This window comes from Schistocerca americana, chromosome 5 (genome assembly GCF_021461395.2).
Source record: "Schistocerca americana isolate TAMUIC-IGC-003095 chromosome 5, iqSchAmer2.1, whole genome shotgun sequence".
Taxonomy (NCBI): Eukaryota; Metazoa; Arthropoda; class Insecta; order Orthoptera; family Acrididae; genus Schistocerca; species Schistocerca americana.
Genome location: NC_060123.1, coordinates 694,384,531 through 694,404,357, shown reverse-complemented (window position 1 = coordinate 694,404,357; position 19,827 = coordinate 694,384,531).

Below are 19,827 nucleotides of genomic sequence, written 5' to 3'. Positions count from 1 at the left end.
TCCCTTGGACCTTCTTATTGACGATGAAACACAGAAATTGCATCCGAATTTGATACAAAAGGCACAATACCGACTTAAGTATAAGAGGAATGATACTCTAACTCTCTATGATTAGAACCTCTCCTGTGAGTCAAGTTTTAGATTCCGATGCTTCACTTCAGGTTTACTGTATACCTTCAGCCTTCTTATTGACGATGAAACACAGATATTGCATCCGGTTTTAATACAAAAGGCACAATACCGACTTAAGTACAAGAGGACTCACACAGTTACTTTCTATGATTTAAACCTCTCCTGTGAGTCCAGTTTTAGATTACGATGCTTCACTTCAGGTTTACTGTATACCTTGGACCTTCTTATTGACGATGAAACACAGAAACTGCATTCTAATTTAATACAAAAGGCACAATGCCGACTTAAGGAAAAGAGGACTGACACTCTCACATTCTATGATTTGAACCTCTCCTGTGAGTCCAGTTTTAGATTCCGATGCTTCACTTCAGGTACACTGTAACCTTTGGACCTTCTTATTGACGATGAAACACAGAAATTGCATCTGAATTTAATACAAAGGGCACAATGCCGACTTAAGTACAAGAAGACTGACACTCTCACTTTCTATGATTTGAACCGCTCCTGTGAGTCCAGTTTTAGATTCCGATGCTTCACTTAAGGGTAAATGTATCCCTTGGACTTTCGTATTGACGATGAAACACAGAAATTGCATCCGAATTTAATATAAAAGGCACAATGCCGACTTAAGTACAAGAGGACTGACACTATAACTTCATATGATTTTAACCTCTCCTGTGAGTCCACTTTTAGATTCCGATGCTTCACTTCAGGTTTACTGTATCCCTTGGACCTTCGTATTGACGATGGAACACAGAAATTGCATTCGAATTTAATACAAAATGCACAATGCCGAGTTAAGTACAATAGGACTGACACTCTAACTTTCTATGATTTGAACCTCTCCTGTGAGTCCAGTTTTAGATTCCGAAGATTCACTTCAGGTTTACTGTATACCTTGGACCTTCCTATTGACGATGAAACACAGAAATTGCATCCGAACATAATACAAAAGGCACAATGCCGACTTAAGTAAAAGAGGACTGACACTCTCACTTTCTATGATTTGAATCTCTCCTGTGAGTCCAGTTTTAGATTCCGATGTCTCACTTCAGGTTAACTGTATCATTTGGACCTTCTTATTGACGATGAAACACAGAAATTGCATCCGAATTTAATACAAAAGGCACAATGCCGACTTAAGTAAAAGAGGACTGATACTCTCACTTTCTATTATTTGAACCTCTCCAGTGTGTCCAGTTTTAGATTCCGATGCTTCACTTCAGGTTTACTGTATCCCTTGCACCTTCTGATTGACGATGAAACACAGAGTTTGCGTCCGAATTCAATACAAAAGGCTCAATGCCGACTTAAGTACAAGAGGACTGACATTCTAACTTTCCATGATTAGAACCTCTCCTGTGAGTCCAGTTTTAGATTCCGATGGTTCACTTCAGGTTTACTGTATACCTTGAACCTTTTTATTGACGATGAAACAAAGAAATTGCACCCGAATTTAATACAAAAGGCACAATGCCGACTTAATTACAAGAGGACTGACACTCTAACTTTCTATGATTTGAACCTCTCCTGTGAGTCCAATTTTAGATTCCGAAGCTTCACTTCAGGTTTACTGTATCCCTCGGACCTTCTTATTGACGATGAAACACAGTAATTGCATTGGAATTTAATACAAAAGGCACAATGCCGACTTAAGTACAAGAGGACTGACACTCTCACTTTCTATGATTTTAACCTCTCCTGTGAGTCCACTTTTAGATTCCGATGCTTCACTTCAGGTTTACTGTATCCCTTGGATCTTCGTATTGACGATGAAACACAGAAATTGCATTCGAATTTAATACAAAATGCACAATGCCGACTTAAGTACAAGAGGACTGACACTCTAACTTTCTATGATTTGAACCTCTCCTGTGAGTCCACTTTTAGATTCCGGTGCTTCACTAAGGTTTACTGTATCCCTTGGACCTTCGTATTGACGATGAAACACAGAAATTGCATTCGAATTTAATACAAAATGCACAATGCCGACTTAAGTACAAGAGGACTGACACTCTAACTTTCTTTGATTTGAACCTCTCCTGTGAGTCCAGTTTTAGATTCCGATGATTCACCTCAGGTTTACTGTATACCTTGGACCTTCCTATTGACGATGAAACACAGAAATTGCATCCGAACTTAATAAAAAAGGCACAATGCCGACTTAAGTAAAAGAGGAATGACACTCTCACTTTCTATGGTTTGAATGTCTCCTGTGAGTCCAGTTTTAGATTCCGATGTCTCACTTCAGATTTACTGTATCCTTTGGACCTTCTTATTGACGATGAAACACAGAAATTGCATCCGAATTTAATACAAAAGGCACAATGCCGACTTAAGTAAAAGAGGACTGATACTCTCACTTTCTATTATTTGAACCTCTCCAGTGTGTCCAATTTTAGATTCCGATGCTTCACTTCAGGTTTACTGTATTCCTTGCACCTTCTGATTGACGATGAAACACAGAGTTTGCGTCCGAATTCAATGCAAAAGGCTCAATGCCGACTTAAGTACAAGAGGACTGACATTCTAACTTTCCATGATTTCAACCTCTCCTGTGAGTCCAGTTTTAGATTCCGATGCTTCACTTCACGTTTACTGTATACCTTGGACCTTCGTATTGACGATGAAACACAGAAATTGCATCCGAATTTAATACAAAAGGCACAATGCCGACTTAAGTAAAAGAGGACTGACACTCTCACTTCCTATGATTTGTACCTCTCCAGTGAGTCCAGTTTTAGATTCCGATGGTTCACTTCAGGTTTACTGTATCCGATGGACCTTCTTATTAACGATGAAACACTGAAATTGCATCCAAATTTAATACAAAGACATAATGCCGAGTTAAGTAAAAGAGGACTGACACTCTCACTTTCTATGATTTGAACCTCTCCTGTGAGTCCAGTTTTAGATTACGATGCTTCACTTCAGGTTTACTGTATTCCTTGGATCTTCTTATTGACGATGAAACACAGAAATTGCATCCTAATTTTACAGAAAAGGCACAATACCGGCTTAAGTACAAGAGGAGTGATACTCCAACTCACTATGATTTGATCCTCTCCTGTGAGTCCAGTTTTAGATTCCGATGCTTCACTTCTGGTTTACTGTATACCTTGAACCTTTTTATTCACGATGAAACAAAGAAATTGCATCCGAATTTAATACAAAAGGCACAATGCCGACTTAAGTACAAGAGGACTGACACTCTCACTTTCTATGATTTGAACCTCTCCTCTGAGTCCAGTTTTAGATTCCGATGCTTCATTTCAGGTTTACTGTATACCTTGGACCTTCTTATTGACGATGAAACACAGAAATTGCATCCGAATTAAATTCGAAAGGTACAATGCCGACTTAAGTACAAGAGGACTGACACTCTAATTTTCTATGATTTGAACCTCTCCTGTGAGTCCTGTTTTAGATTCCGATGTTTCACTTCAGGTTTACTGTATCCTTTGGACCTTCTTATTGATTATGAAACACAGAAATTGCATCTGAGTTTAATACAACAGGCACAATGCCGACTTAAGGACAAGAGGACTGACACTCTCACTTTCTATGATTTGAACCTCCCGTGTCAGTCCAGTTTTAGATTCTGATGCTTCACTTCAGGTTTACTGTATCCCTTGGACCGTCTTATTGACGTTGAAACACAGAAATTGCATCCGAATTTAATACAAAAGGCATAATGCCGACTTAAGTACAAGAGGAGTGACAGTCTAAAACTCTACGATATGAACCTCTCCTGTGAGTCCAGTTTTAGATTCCGATGCTTCACTTCAGGTTTACTGTATCCCTTGGACCTGCTTATTGACGATGAAACACAGAAATTGCTTGCGAATTTAATACAAAAGGCACAATGCCGACTTAAGTACAAGAGGACTGACACTCTCACTTTCTATGATTTGAACCTCTCCTGTGAGTCCAGTTTTAGATTCCGATGCTTCACTTCAGGTTTACTGCATACCTTGCACCTTCTTATTGACGATGAAACACAGAGATTGCATTGGAATTTAATACAAAAGGCACAATGCCCACTTAAGTAGAAGAGGACTGACACTCTCACTTTCTATGATTTGAACCTCTCCTGTGAGTCCAGTTTTAGATTCCGATGCTTCATTTCAGGTTTACTGTATACCTTGGACCTTCTTATTGTCGATGAAACACAGAAATTGCATCCGAATTAAATTTGAAAGGCACAATGCCGACTTAAGTACAAGAGTACTGAGACTCTAATTTTCTATTATATCAACCTCTCCTGTGAGTCCAGTTTTACATTCCGATGTTTCACTTCAGGTTTACTGTATCCTTTGGACCTTCTTATTGACGATGAAACACAGAAATTGCATCCGAATTTAGTACAAAAGGCACAATGCCGACTTAAGTATAAGAGGACTGACACTTTCACTTTCTATGATTTGAACCTCTCCTGTGATTCCAGTTTTAGATTCCGATGCTTCACTTAAGGTTTACTGTATCCCTTGGACCCTCTTATTGACGATGAAACACAGAAATTGCATCCGAATTTAATACAAAAGGCACAATACCGACTTAAGTACAAGAGGAGTGACACTCTAACTCTCTATGATTAGAACCTCTCCTGTGAGTCCAGTTTAAGATTCCGATGCTTCACTTCAGGTTTACTGTATCCCTTGGACCTTCTTATTGACGATGAAACACAGAAATTGCATCCGAATTTAATACAAAAGGCACAATGCCGACTTAAGTAAAAGAGGACTGACACTCTCACTTTCTATGACTTGAACCTCTCCTGTGAGTCCAGTTTTAGACTCCGATGCTTCACTTCAGGTTTACTGTATCCTTTGGACCTTCTTATTGGCGATGAAACACAGAAATTGCATCTGAATTTAATACAAAGGGCACAATGCCGAGTTAAGTACAAGAGGACTGACACTCTAACTTTCTATGATTTGAACCTCTCCTGTGAGTCCAGTTTTAGATCCAGAAGCTTCACTTCAGGTTTACTGTATACCTTGGACCTTCCTATTGACGATGAAACACAGAAATTGCATCCGAATTTAATACAAAAGGCACAATGCCGATTTAAGTACAAGAGGGCTGACACTCTAACTTTCTATGATTTGAACCTCTCCTGTGTGTCCAGTTTTAGATTCCGATGCTTCACTTCACGTTTACTGTTCAACTTTGACTTTCTTATTGACGATGAAACACAGAGTTTGCATCCGAGTTTAATACAAAAGGCACAATGCCGACTTAAGTAAAAGAGGACTGACACTCTCACTTTATATGATTTGAACCTCTCCTGTGAGTCCACTTTAAGATTCAGATGCTTCACTTCAGGTTTACTGTATACCTCGGACATTCATATAGACGATGAAACACAGAAATTGCATCCGAATTTAATACAAAAGGCACAATGCCGACTTAAGTACAAGAGGGCTGACACTCTAACTTTCTATGATTTGAACCTCTCCTGTGAGTCCAGTTTTAGATTCCGATGCTTCACTTCAGGTTTACTGTACAACTTGCACCTTCTTATTGACGATGAAACACAGAGTTTGCGTCCGAATTTAATACAAAAGGCACAATGCCGACTTAAGTACAAGAGGACTGACACTCTAACATTCCATGATTTCAACCTCTCATGTCAGTCCAGTTTTAGATTCCGATGCTTCACTTCACGTTTACTGTATACCTTGGACCTTCGTATTGACGATGAAACACAGAAATTGCATCCGAATTTAATACAAAAGGCACAATGCCGACTTAAGTAAAAGAGGACTGACACTCTCACTTCCTATGATTTGAACCTCTCCTGTGAGTCCAGTTTTAGATTCCGATGGTTCACTTCAGGTTTACTGTATCCAAGGACCTTCTTATTAACGATGAAACACTGAAATTGCATCCAAATTTAATACAAAGACACAATGCCGAGTTAAGTAAAAGAGGACTGACACTCTCACTTTCTATGTTTTGAACCTCTCCTGTGAGTCCAGTTTTAGATTACGATGCTTCACTTCAGGTTTACTGTATTCCTTGGATCTTCTTATTGACGATGAAACACAGAAATTGCATCCTAATTTTATAGAAAAGGCACAATACCGGCTTAAGTACAAGAGGAGTGATACTCCAACTCTCTATGATTTGATCCTCTCCTGTGAGTCCAGTTTTAGATTCCGATGCTTCACTTCTGGTTTACTGTATACCTTGAACCTTTTTATTCACGATGAAACAAAGAAATTGCATCCGAATTTAATACAAAAGGCACAATGCCGACTTAATTACAAGAGGACTGACACTCTAACTTTCTATGATTTGAACCTTTCCTGTGAGTCCAGTTTTAGATTCCGAAGCTTCACTTCAGGTTTACTGTATCCCTTGGACCTTCTTATTGACGATGATACACAGAAATTGCACCCAAATTTAATACAAAAGTCACAAAGCCGACTGAAGTACAAGAGGTCTGACACCTTAACTTTCTATGATTTGAACCTCTTGTGTGAGTCCAGTTTTAGATTCAGATGCTTCACTTCTGGTTTACTGTATACCTCGGACCTTCTTATTGACGATGAAACACAGACATTGCATTGGAATTTAATACAAAAGGCACAATGCCGACTTAAGTACAAGAGGACTGACACTCTCACTTTCTATGATTTGAACCTCTCCTCTGAGTCCAGTTTTAGATTCCAATGCTTCATTTCAGGTTTACTGTATACCTTGGACCTTCTTATTGACGATGAAACACAGAAATTGCATCCGAATTAAATTCGAAAGGTACAATGCCGACTTAAGTACAAGAGGACTGACACTCTAATTTTCTATGATTTGAACCTCTCCTGTGAGTCCTGTTTTAGATTCCGATGTTTTACTTCAGGTTTACTGTATCCTTTGAACCTTCTTATTGATTATGAAACACAGAAATTGCATCTGAGTTTAATACAACAGGCACAATGCCGACTTAAGGACAAGAGGACTGACACTCTCACTTTCTATGATTTGAACCTCCCGTGTCAGTCCAGTTTTAGATTCTGATGCTTCACTTCAGGTTTACTGTATCCCTTGGACCGTCTTATTGACGTTGAAACACAGAAATTGCATCCGAATTTAATACAAAAGGCACAATGCCGACTTAAGTACAAGAGGAGTGACAGTCTAAAACTCTATGATATGAACCTCTCCTGTGAGTCCAGTTTTAGATTCCGATGCTTCACTTCAGGTTTACTGTATCCCTTGGACCTGCTTATTGACGATGAAACACAGAAATTGCTTGCGAATTTAATACAAAAGGCACAATGCCGACTTAAGTACAAGAGGACTGACACTCTCACTTTCTATGATTTGAACCTCTCCTGTGAGTCCAGTTTTAGATTCCGATGCTTCACTTCAGGTTTACTGCATACCTTGCACCTTCTTATTGACGATGAAACACAGACATTGCATTGGAATTCAATACAAAAGGCACAATGCCCACTTAAGTAGAAGAGGACTGACACTCTCACTTTCTATGATTTGAACCTCTCCTGTGAGTCCAGTTTTAGATTCCGATGCTTCATTTCAGGTTTACTGTATACCTTGGACCTTCTTATTGTCGATGAAACACAGAAATTGCATCCGAATTATATTTGAAAGGCACAATGCCGACTTAAGTACAAGAGTACTGAGACTCTAATTTTCTATTATATCAACCTCTCCTGTGAGTCCAGTTTTAGATTCCGATGTTTCACTTCAGGTTTACTGTATCCTTTGGACCTTCTTATTGACGATGAAACACAGAAATTGCATCCGAATTTAGTACAAAAGGCACAATGCCGACTTAAGTATAAGAGGACTGACACTTTCACTTTCTATGATTTGAACCTCTCCTGTGAGTCCAGTTTTAGATTCCGATGCTTCACTTAAGGTTTACTGTATCCCTTGGACCCTCTTATTGACGATGAAACACAGAAATTGCATCCGAATTTAATACGAAAGGCACAATACCGACTTAAGTACAAGAGGAGTGACACTCTAACTCTCTATGATTAGAACCTCTCCTGTGAGTCCAGTTTAAGATTCCGATGCTTCACTTCAGGTTTACTGTATCCCTAGGACCTTCTTATTGACGATGAAACACAGAAATTGCATCCGAATTTAATACAAAAGGCACAATGCCGACTTAAGTAAAAGAGGACTGACACTCTCACTTTCTATGACTTGAACCTCTCCTGTGAGTCCAGTTTTAGACTCCGATGCTTCACTTCAGGTTTACTGTATCCTTTGGACCTTCTTATTGGCGATGAAACACAGAAATTGCATCTGAATTTAATACAAAGGGCACAATGCCGAGTTAAGTACAAGAGGACTGACACTCTAACATTCTATGATTTGAACCTCTCCTGTGAGTCCAGTTTTAGATCCCGAAGCTTCACTTCAGGTTTACTGTATACCTTGGACCTTCTTATTGACGATGAAACACAGAAATTGCATCCGAATTTAATACAAAAGGCACAATGCCGATTTAAGTACAAGAGGGCTGACACTCTAACTTTCTATGATTTGAACCTCTCCTGTGTGTCCAGTTTTAGATTCCGATGCTTCACTTCACGTTTACTGTTCAACTTTGACCTTCTTATTGACGATGAAACACAGAGTTTGCATCCGAGTTTAATACAAAAGGCACAATGCCGACTTAAGTAAAAGAGGACTGACACTCTCAGTTTATATGATTTGAACCTCTCCTGTGAGTCCACTTTAAGATTCAGATGCTTCACTTCAGGTTTACTGTATACCTCGGACATTCATATAGACGATGAAACACAGAAATTGCATCCGAATTTAATACAAAAGGCACAATGCCGACTTAAGTACAAGAGGGCTGACACTCTAACTTTCTATGATTTGAACCTCTCCTGTGAGTCCAGTTTTAGATTCCGATGCTTCACTTCAGGTTTACTGTACAACTAGCACCTTCTTATTGACGATGAAACACAGAGTTTGCGTCCGAATTTAATACAAAAGGCACAATGCCGACTTAAGTACAAGAGGACTGACACTCTAACATTGCATGATTTCAACCTCTCATGTCAGTCCTGTTTTAGATTCCGATGCTTCACTTCAGGTTTACTGTATCCTTTGGACCTTCTTATTGACGATGAAACACAAAAATTGCATCCGAATTTAATACAAAAGGCACAATGCCGACTTAAGTAAAAGAGGACTGACACTCTCACTTCCTATGATTTGAACCTCTCCTGTGAGTCCAGTTTTAGATTCCGATGGTTCACTTCAGGTTTACTGTATCCTATGGACCTTCTTATTAACGATGAAACACTGAAATTGCATCCAAATTTAATACAAAGACACAATGCCGAGTTAAGTAAAAGAGGACTGACACTCTCACTTTCTATGTTTTGAACCTCTCCTGTGAGTCCAGTTTTAGATTACGATGCTTCACTTCAGGTTTACTGTATTCCTTGGATCTTCTTATTGACGATGAAACACAGAAATTGCATCCTAATTTTATAGAAAAGGCACAATACCGGCTTAAGTACAAGAGGAGTGATACTCCAACTCTCTATGATTTGATCCTCTCCTGTGAGTCCAGTTTTAGATTCCGATGCTTCACTTCTGGTTTACTGTATACCTTGAACCTTTTTATTCACGATGAAACAAAGAAATTGCATCCGAATTTAATACAAAAGGCACAATGCCGACTTAATTACAAGAGGACTGACACTCTAACTTTCTATTATTTGAACCTTTCCTGTGAGTCCAGTTTTAGATTCCGAAGCTTCACTTCAGGTTTACTGTATCCCTTGGACCTTCTTATTGACGATGATACACAGAAATTGCACCCGAATTTAATACAAAAGTCACAAAGCCGACTGAAGTACAAGAGGACTGACACTCTCACTTTCTATGATTTGAACCTCTCCTCTGAGTCCAGTTTTAGATTCCGATGCTTCATTTCAGGTTTACTGTATACCTTGGACCTTCTTATTGACGATGAAACACAGAAATTGCATCCGAATTAAATTCGAAAGGTACAATGCCGACTTAAGTAAAAGAGGACTGACACTCTAATTTTCTATGATTTGAACCTCTCCTGTGAGTCCTGTTTTAGATTCCGATGTTTCACTTCAGGTTTACTGTATCCTTTGAACCTTCTTATTGATTATGAAACACAGAAATTGCATCTGAGTTTAATACAACAGGCACAATGCCGACTTAAGGACAAGAGGACTGACACTCTCACTTTCTATGATTTGAACCTCCCGTGTCAGTCCAGTTTTAGATTCTGATGCTTCACTTCAGGTTTACTGTATCCCTTGGACCGTCTTATTGACGTTGAAACACAGAATTTAATACAAAAGGCACAATGCCGACTTAAGTACAAGAGGGCTGACACTCTAACTTTCTATGATTTGAACCTCTCCTGTGAGTCCAGTTTTAGATTCCGATGCTTCACTTCAGGTTTACTGTACAACTTGCACCTTCTTATTGACGATGAAACACAGAGTTTGCGTCCGAATTTAATACAAAAGGCACAATGCCGACTTAAGTACAAGAGGACTGACACTCTAACATTCCATGATTTCAACCTCTCATGTCAGTCCAGTTTTAGATTCCGATGCTTCACTTCAGGTTTACTGTATCCTTTGGACCTTCTTATTGACGATGAAACACAAAAATTGCATCCGAATTTAATACAAAAGGCACAATGCCGACTTAAGTAAAAGAGGACTGACACTCTCACTTTCTATGATTTGAACCTCTCCTGTGAGTCCAGTTTTAGATTCCGATGCTTCACTTCAGGTTTACTGTATCCTTTGGACCTTCTTATTGACGATGAAACACAGAAATTTCATCTGAATTTAATACAAAAGGCACTATGCCGACTTAAGGACAAGAGGACTGACACTCTCATTCTCTATGATGTGAACCTCCCGTGTGAGTCCACTTTTAGATTCTGATGCTTCACTTCAGGTTTACTGTATCCCTTGGACCGTCTTATTGACGATGAAACACAGAAAATGTACCCAAATTTAATTCAAAAGGCACAAAGCCGACTTAAGTACAAGAGGAGTGACACTCTCTCTTTCTATGATTTGAACCTCCCCTGTGAGTCCAGTTTTAGATTCCGATGCTTCACTTCTTGTTTACTGTATACCTTGCACCTTCTTACTGACGATGAAACACAGACATTGCATTGGAATTTAATACAAAAGGCACAATGCCGACTTAAGTACAAGAGGACTGACACTTTCACTTTCTATGATTTGAACCTCACCTGTGAGTCCTGTTTTAGATTCCGATGCTTGATTTCAGGATTACTGTATACCTTGGACCTTCTTATTGACGATGAAACACAGAAATAGCATCCGCATCAAATTTGAAAGGCACAATGCCGACTTAAGTACAAGAGGGCTGACACTCTAACTTTCTATGATTTGAACCTTTCCTGTGAGTCTAGTTTTAGATTCCGATTCTTCACTTCAGGTTTACTGTACAACTTGGACCTTCTAATTGACGATGAAACACAGAGTTTGCGTCCGAATTTAATACAAAGTCACAATGCCGACTTAAGTACAAGTGGACTGACACTCTAACTTTCCATGATTTCAACCACTCATGTGAGTCCAGTTTTAGATTCCGATGCTTCACTTCGGGTTTACTGTATCCTTTGGACCTTGTTTTTGACGATGAAACACAGAAATTGCATCGGAATTTAATAAAAAGGCACAATGCCGACTTAGGTAAAAGAGGACTGACACTCTCACTTTCTATGATTTGAACCCCTCCTGTGAGTCCAGTTTTAGATTCCGATGCTACACTTCAGGTTTACTGTATCCTTTGGACCTTCTTATTCACGATGAAACACAGAAATTGCATCCGAATTTATTACAAAAGGCACAATACCGACCTACGTACAAGAGGAGTGATACTCTATCTCTCTATGATTAGAACCTCTCCTGTCAGTCCAGTTTTAGATTCCGATGCTTCACTTCAAGTTTACTGTATACCTTGAACCTTCTTATTGACGATGAAACTTGGAAATTGCATCCGAATTCAATGCAAGAGGCACATTGCCGACTTAGGTACAAGAGGACTGACACCCTAACTTTCTATGATTTGGACCTCTCCTGTGAGTCCACTTTTAGATTACGATGCTTCACTTCTGGTTTACTGTATCCCTTGGAGCTTCGTATTGACGATGAAACACAGAAATTGCTTCCGAATTAAATACAAAAGGCACAATGCCGACTTAAGTACAAGAGGACTGACACTCTAGTTTTCTATGATATGAACCTCTCCTGTGAGTCCAGTTTTAGATTCCGAAGATTCACTTCACGTTTACTGTATACCTTGGACTTTCGTATTGACGATGAAACACAGAAATTGCATCCGAACATAATACAAAAGGCACAATGCCGACTTAAGTAAAAGAGGACTGACACTCTAGTTTTCTATGATTTGAACCCCTCCTGTGAGTCCAGTTTTAGATTCCAATGCTTCACTTCAGGTTTACTGTATCCTTTGGACCTTCTTATTGACGATGAAACACAGAAATTGCATCCGAATTCAATACAAAAGGCACAATGCCAACTTAAGTGAAAGAGGACTGACACTTTCACTTTCTATGATTTGAACCACTCCTGTGAGTCCAGTTTTAGATTCCGATGCGTCAGTTCAGGTTTACTGTATTCTTTGGACCTTCTTATTGACGATGAAACACAGAAATTGCATCCGAATTTAATACAGAAGGCATAATGCCGACTTAAGTAAAAGAGGACTGACACTCTCACTTTCTATGATTTGAACCCCTCCTGTGAGTCCAGTTTTAGATTCCGATGCTTCACTTCAGGTTTACTGTATCCTTTGGACCTTCTTATTGACGATGAAACACAGAAATTGCATCCGAATTTAATACAAAAGGCACAATGCCGACTTAAGTACAAGAGGACTGACACTCTCACTTTCTATGATTAGAACCTCTCCTGTGAGTCCAGTTTTAGATTCCGATGCTTCACTTCAGGTTTACTGTATCCTTAGGACCTTCTTATTCACGATGAAACACAGAAATTGCATCCGAATTTAATACAAAAATCACAATGCTACTGAAGTACAAGAGGACTGACTCTCTAACTTTCTATGATTTGAACCTCTCCTGTGAGTCCAGTTTTAGATTCAGCTGCTTCACTTCAGGTTTACTGTATACCTCGGACATTCTTATTGACGATGAAACACAGAAATTGCATCCGAATTTAATACAAAAGGCACAATGCCGACTTAATTACAAGAGGACTCACACCCTAACTTTCTATGATTTAAACCTCTCCTGTGAGTCCAGTTTTAGATTCCGATGCTTCACTTCAGGCTTACTGTGTCCTTTGGACCATCTTATTGACGATGAAACACAGAAATTGCATCCGAATGTATTACAAAAGGCACAATGCCGACTTAGGTACAAGAAGACTGACACTCTCACTTTCTATGATTAGAACCTCTCCTGTGAGTCCAGTTTTAGATTCCGATGCTTCACTTCAGGTTTACTGTATCCTTTGGACCTTCTTATTGACGATGAAACACAGAAATTGCATCCGAATTTAATACAAAAGGCACAATGCCGACTTAAGTACAAGATGACTGACACTCTAGTTTTCTATGATTTGAACCTCTCCTGTGAGTCCAGTTTTAGATTCCGAAGCTTCACTTCAGGTTTACTGTATCTCTTGGACCTTCTTATTGACGATGAAACACAGAAATTGCATCCGAATTTAATACAAAAATCACAATGCTACTGAAGTACAAGAGGACTGACTCTCTAACTTTCTATGATTTGACCCTCTCATGTGAGTCCAGTTTTAGTTTCCGATGCTTCACTTCACGTTTACTGTATACCTTGAACCTTCTTATTGACGACGAAACACAGAAATTGCATCCGAAATTAATACAAAAGGCACAATGCGACTTAAGTACAAGAGGACTCACACCGTAACTTTCTATGACTTAAAACCCTCCTGTGAGTCCACTTTTAGATTCCGATGCTTCACTTCAGGTTTACTGTATACCTTGGGCCATCTTATTGACGATGAAACACAGAAATTGCATCCGAATTTAATACAAAAGGCAAAATGCCGACTTAAGTACAAGAGGGCTGACACGCTCACTTTCTATGATTTGAACCTCTCCTGTGAGTCCAGTTTTAGATTCCGATGCTTCACTTCAGGTTTACTGTATCCTTTGGACCTTCTTATTGACGATGACACACAGAAATTGCATCTGAATTTCATACAAAGGGCACAATGCCGACTTAAGTACAAGAGGACTGACACTCTCACATTCTATGATTTGAACCGCTCCTGTGAGTCCAGTTTTAGATTCCGATGCTTCACTTCAGGTTAACTGTATCCCTTGGACCTTCGTATTGACGATGAAACACAGAAATTGCATCCGAATTTAATACAAAAGGCACAATGCCGACTTAAGTACAAGAGGACTGACACTCTAACTTTCTATGATTTGAACCTCTCCTGTGAGTCCAGTTTTAGATTCCGATGCTTCACTTCTGGTTTACTGTATCCCTTGGACCTTCGTATTGACGATGAAACACAGAAATTGCATTCGAATTTAATACAAAAGTCACAATGCCGACTGAAGTACAAGAGGACTGACTCTCTAACTTTCTATGATTTGAACCTCTCCTGTGAGTCCAGTTTTAGATTCAGATGCTTCACTTCAGGTTTACTGTATACCTCGGACATTCTTATTGACGATGAAACACAGACATTGTATCCGAATTTAACACAAAAGGCACAATGCCGACTTAAGTACAAGAGGGCTGACACTCTAACATTCTATGATTTAAAACTCACCTGTGAGTCCAGTTTTAGATTCAGATGCTTCACTTCAGGTTTACTGTACAACTTGGACCTTCTTATTGACGATGAAACACAGAGTTTGCGTCCGAATTTAATACAAAAGGCACAATGCCGACTTAAGTACAAGAGGACTGACACTCTAACTTTCCATGATTTCAACCTCTCATGTGAGTCCAGTTTAAGATTCCGATGCTTCACTTCACGTTTACTGTATACCTTGAACCTTCTTATTGACGATGAAACACAGAAATTGCATCCGAATTTAATACAAAAGGCACAATGCCGACTTAAGTACAAGATGACTCACACCATAACTTTCTATGATTCAAACCCCTCCTGTGAGTCCAGTTTTATATTCCGATGCTTCACTTCAGGTTAACTGTATCCCTTGGCCCTTCGTATTGACGATGAAACAAAGGAATTGCATCCGAATTTAATACAAAAGGCACAATGCCGACTTAAGTACAAGAGGACTGACACTCTAACTTTCTATGATTTGAACCTCTCCTGTGAGTCTAGTTTTAGATTCCGATGCTTCACTTCAGGTTTACTGTATAACTTTGTCGTTCTTATTGACGATGAAACACAGAGTTTACGTCCGTATTTAATACAAAAGGCTCAATGCCGGCTTAAGTACAAGAGGACTGACATTCTAACTTTCCATGATTTCAACCTATTCTGTGAGTCCAGTTTTAGATTCCGATGCTTCACTTCAGGTTTACTGTATATCTTGGACCATCGTATTGACGATGAAACACAGAAATTGCATCCGAATTTAATACAAAAGGCACAATGCCGACTTAAGTAAAAGAGGACTGACACTCTCACTTTCTGTCATTTGAACCTCTCCTGTGAGTCCAGTTTTAGATTCCGATGCTTCACTTCATGGTACTGTATCCCATGGACCTTCTAATTAACGATGAAACACTGAAATTGCATCCAAATGTAATACAAAAGACACAATACCGAGTTAGTAAAAGAGGACTGACACCCTCACTTTCTATGATTTGAACCTCTCCTGTGGGTCCACTTTTATATTCCGATGCTTCACTTCAGGTTAACTGTATCCCTTGGACCTTCGTATTGACGATGAAACACAGAAATTGCATAAGAATTTAGTACAAAAGGCACAATGCCGACTTAAGTACAAGAGGACTGACACTCTAACTTTCTATGATTTGAAACTCTCCTGTGAGTCCACTTTTATATTCCGATGCTTCACTTCAGGTTAACTGTATCCCTTGGACCTTCGTATTGACGATGAAACGCAGAAATTGCTTCCGAATTTAATACAAAAGGCACAATGCCGACTTAAGTACAAGAGGACTGACACTCTAACTTTCCTTGATTTCAACCTCTGATGTGAGTCCAGTTTTAGATTCCGATGCTTCACTTCACGTTTACTGGACACCTTGAACCTTCTTATTGACGATGAAACACAGAAATTGCATCCGAATTTAATACAAAAGGCACAATGCCGACTTAAGTACAAAAGGACTGACACTCTCACTCTCTGTGATGTGAACCTCCCGTGTGAGTCCACTTTTAGATTCTGATGCTTCACTTCAGGTTTACTGTATCCCTTGGACCGTCTTATTGACGATGAAACCCAGAAATTGTATCCAAATTTAATACAAAAGGCGCAATGCCGACTTAAGTACAGGAGGAGTAACAGTGTAAAACTCTATGATTTGAACCTGTCCTGTGAGTCCAGTTTTAGATTCCGATGCTTCACTTCAGGTTTACTGTATTCCTTGGACCTTCTTATTGACGATGAAACACAGAAATTGCATCCGAATTTAATACCAATGGCACAATGCCGACTTAAGTACAAGAGGACTGACACTCTCTCTTTCAATGATTTGAACCTCCCCTGTGAGTCCAGTTTTAGATTCCGATGCTTCACTTCTTGTTTACTGTATACCTTGCACCTTCTTATTGACGATGAAACAAAGACATTGCATTGGAATTTAATACAAAAGGCACAATGCCGACTTAAGTACAAGAGGACTGACACTCTCACTTTCTATGATTTGAACCTCTCCTGTGAGTCCTGTTTTAGATTCCGATGCTCCATTTCAGGATTACTGTATACCTTGGACCATCTTATTGACGATGAATCACAGAAATTGCATCCGCATTAAATTTGAAAGGCACAATGCCGACTTAAGTACAAGAGTATTGAGACTCTAAATTTCTATGATATCAACCTCTCCTGTGAGGCCAGTTTTACTCTCCGATGCTTCACTTCAGGTTAACTGTATCCCTTGCACTTCGTATTGACGATGACACACAGAAATTACATCCGAATTTAATACAAAAGGCACAATGCCAACTTAAGTACAAGTAGACTGACACTCTAACTTTCTATGATTTGAACCTCTCCTGTGAGTCCACTTTTAGATTCCGATGCTTCACTTCAGGTTTACTGTATCCCTTGGACCTTCGTATTGACGATGAAACACAGAAATTGCATTCGAATTTAATACAAGGTTCACAATGCCGACATAAGTACAAGAGGACTGACACTCTAACTTTCTGTGTTTCGAACCTCTCCTGTGAGTCCAGTTTTAGATTCCGAAGCTTCACTTCAGGTTTACTGTATCTCTTGGACCTTCTTATTGACAATGAAACACAGAAATTGCATACGAATTTAATACAAAAATCACAATGCCACTGAGGTACAAGAGGACTGACTCTCTAACTTTCTATGATTTGAACCTCTCCTGTGAGTCCAGTTTTAGATTCAGATGCTTCACTTCAGGTTTATTGTATACCTCGGACATTCTTACTGACGATGAAACACAGAAATTGCATCCGAATTTAATACAAAAGGCACAATGCCGACTTAAGTACAAGAGGGCTGACACTCTAACTTTCTATGATTTGAACCTCTCCTGTGAGTCTATTTTTGATTCCGATTCTTCACTTCAGGTTTACTGTACAACTTGGACCTTCTTATTGACGATGCAACACAGAGTTTGCGTCCGAATTTAATACAAAAGTCACAATGCCGACTTAAGTACAAGTGGACTGACACTCTAACTTTCCATGATTTCAACCTCTCATGTGAGTCCAGTTTTAGATTCCGATGCTTCACTTCATGTTTACTGTATACCTTGAACCTTCTTATTGACGATGAAACACAGAAATTGCATCCGAATTTAATACAAAAGGCACAATGCCGACTTAAGTACAAGAGGACTCACACCGTAACTTTCTATGATTTAAACCCCTCCTGTGAGTCCAGTTTTAGATTCCGATGCTTCACTTCAGGTTTTCTGTATACCTTGGGCCATCTTATTGACGATGAGACACAGAAATTGCATCCGAATTTAATACAAAAGGCACAATGCCGACTTAAGTACAAGATGACTGACACTCTAGTTTTCTATGATTTGAACCTCTCCTGTGAGTCCAGTTTTAGATTCCGAAGCTTCACTTCAGGTTTACTGTATCTCTTGGACCTTCTTATTGACGATGAAACACAGAAATTGCATCCGAATTTAATACAAAAATCACAATGCTACTGAAGTACAAGAGGACTGACTCTCTAACTTTCTATGATTTGACCCTCTCCTGTGAGTCCAGTTTTAGATTCAGATGCTTCACTTCAGGTTTACTGTATACCTCGGATATTCTTATTGACGATGAAACACAGAAATTGCATCCGAATTTAATACAAAAGGCACAATGCCGACTTAAGTACAAGAGGGCAGACACTCTAACTTTCTATGATTTGAACCTCTCCTGTGAGTCCAGTTTTAGATTCCGATTCTTCACTTCAGGTTTACTGTACAACTTGGACCTTCTTATTGACGATGAAACACAAAGTTTGCGTCCGAATTTAATACAAAAGTCACAATGCCGACTTAAGTACAAGAGGACTGACACTCTAACTTTCCATGATTTCAGCCTCTCATGTGAGTCCAGTTTTAGTTTCCGATGCTTCACTTCACGTTTACTGTATACCTTGAACCTTCTTATTGACGACGAAACACAGAAATTGCATCCGAAATTAATACAAAAGGCACAATGCGACTTAAGTACAAGAGGACTCACACCGTAACTTTCTATGACTTAAAACCCTCCTGTGAGTCCACTTTTAGATTCCGATGCTTCACTTCAGGTTTACTGTATACCTTGGGCCATCTTATTGACGATGAAACACAGAAATTGCATCCGAATTTAATACAAAAGGCAAAATGCCGACTTAAGTACAAGAGGGCTGACACGCTCACTTTCTATGATTTGAACCTCTCCTGTGAGTCCAGTTTTAGATTCCGATGCTTCACTTCAGGATTACTGTATCCTTTGGACCTTCTTATTGACGATGACACACAGAAATTGCATCTGAATTTCATACAAAGGGCACAATGCCGACTTAAGTACAAGAGGACTGACACTCTCACATTCTATGATTTGAACCGCTCCTGTGAGTCCAGTTTTAGATTCCGATGCTTCACTTCAGGTTAACTGTATCCCTTGGACCTTCGTATTGACGATGAAACACAGAAATTGCATCCGAATTTAATACAAAAGGCACAATGCCGACTTAAGTACAAGAGGACTGACACTCTAACTTTCTATGATTTGAACCTCTCCTGTGAGTCCAGTTTTAGATTCCGATGCTTCACTTCTGGTTTACTGTATCCCTTGGACCTTCGTATTGACGATGAAACACAGAAATTGCATTCGAATTTAATACAAAAGTCACAATGCCGACTGAAGTACAAGAGGACTGACTCTCTAACTTTCTATGATTTGAACCTCTCCTGTGAGTCCAGTTTTAGATTCAGATGCTTCACTTCAGGTTTACTGTATACCTCGGACATTCTTATTG